This window comes from Austrofundulus limnaeus, unplaced genomic scaffold (assembly GCF_001266775.1).
Source record: "Austrofundulus limnaeus strain Quisiro unplaced genomic scaffold, Austrofundulus_limnaeus-1.0 Scaffold132, whole genome shotgun sequence".
NCBI lineage: Eukaryota > Metazoa > Chordata > Actinopteri > Cyprinodontiformes > Rivulidae > Austrofundulus > Austrofundulus limnaeus.
The window spans coordinates 351,858-353,862 of NW_013952534.1; positions in this window are offsets into that span (position 1 = coordinate 351,858).

The window sequence follows — 2,005 nt, forward strand, 5'->3', positions numbered from 1 at the left end:
GTTCAGGCTGGTGGTGGTGGTGTCATGGTGTGGGGAATCTTTTCTTGGCACTCCTTGGTACCAATTGAGCATCGTTGCAACGCCACAGCCTACCTGAGTATTGTTGCTGACCATGTCCATCCCTTTATGACCACAAAACCATTACTAGCGTGGTGTACCTAATAAAGTGGCCGGTGAGTGTATATGAAATATAAATATAAAGAAAAAAACATTGGCTTCTTAAGGGCAGCCAAAAACCATCCTGCGACCATCAGACTGCAAATTGCTACAGCAAACCTCCCATCCACACAGCGAGCCTCCTAATGGGCTGCTTAATGAGACCATCAAATGCAAATGGGAGTTTAGTTGTGACTCTCAAGTGGCCAGGCGAGGCGTTTGTCTCCGGAGCGTGTGGAGGGGGGATTTTCCACCTCTGCAATTTTCCATTCAGGAAGTAGACATAACACTTGGCTCAATGTGATTACTGTGGGAAGTACAGACGGATGTTATTGCTCATGAATAACTGCTGCCACAATTATTATAATGAAAACCTCTTTGATTGTATATTTCTAGAGCAATAAGTTATGTTGTTACTGCATGCTAGAAGCAGAGGTAAGCTTACCAGTAAACCATTATCTGTTTGACGATTTCACCTTTTAGTTTCACTTCCTCTCAACTAAACAAGTGTGTTTTTATCAGCAGAATTATGTTTTAGCCTGTAGGCGTTTGTGTTTGTTAATGAAATGACTGCCACAGCTGGTTACACTGAGACACTGTTATGCACAAATAAAATCATCCAATCAATAAGATTTTAGCATAAAATGTACAATTAAATAAAATTTATATAAGTTACACTGACATAAAAGTAACATCAATAAAAAAAAACAGTTAAAAACGAGTGTTTATTTCTCCTTTTTTTCATTAAAAGTTTAAAAGTCTCCAGCATAAGACCGGACATCTTCTGATCCTGTTGAAACATGTTCCAGCTGGAAGGGCCAGTGTATAAGAACGCCTTCTTACTCAGCATTTATAGACACAATATTAACATAGTCTGGGAGAGCCAAGAAGGTGGGCATGAAACGGAAAACAGCTAAAAGTAGAACCTCAATTTTAACTTGAGTTTCTTTGGCAGATTGTCAATGTGGGTCTTCCTCGATTGTCATTCCAAGATAAGTGGGAGTTATTATGATCTGTGTCAGACTGATAAACAGTGACACAGATGAGAGGCAATCCCAATATGAGTAGTTTATCAGCATTTCCTTAAACTACATTTGAGTTAAAGGGAGGGGTGTTGTGCAAAATGGAATTTTTTTAGCTTTATGTCATGTTATGATGTCATTACCTCATCAAAAACATACCCAGAGTGCTTTTTTTTTGATCAAGGTCTTTTTATTAAATTTTTTTTTACAAACCACAAAAAGGAACAGATTCACAAAAACACTAAACAAAACACACACACCCAAAATCCCTCCCATCCCTCCCCTCCTATACTGGATCTACTGAAATAACAAAAAACGATCTTGTATTCATCAAATGATACAATGAGCAGGTTTGTGTACAATGAAACAATATTTAACCTTTACACAAAATTATCTGCCGAAATTTTTTCTACATAAGATAAAAATGGCTGATATCAAAGAATTTGTTTACAGATCCCCTAACAGTATATCTAATCTTCTCTAAATGAATGTAAGACATAACTTCTCTTAACCAATGACCATATACTGGAGGATGTGGATCCTTCCATCGAAGAAGAATAAGTCTTCTAGCCAGTAGAGAGCAGAAAGCTAACACCGTCCTCTGATGTTCACTGAGGGAAGCCTGAGATGAATTTTGTCCAAAACTCTGGCATGAAGCTTCTAACAAACTGTATTGCTTCATGATATGCCTCTGATTTTGGTTTTGTTTTGTAACAAAGACATTTATTTATTTTATATTTAAAAAATTGGGGAAAAGGGGCAGATATTAAGATTTTCTTCTTTTTGCTGCCTTTCATTTGATTTGATTTGCATTATTTATTTTGTAT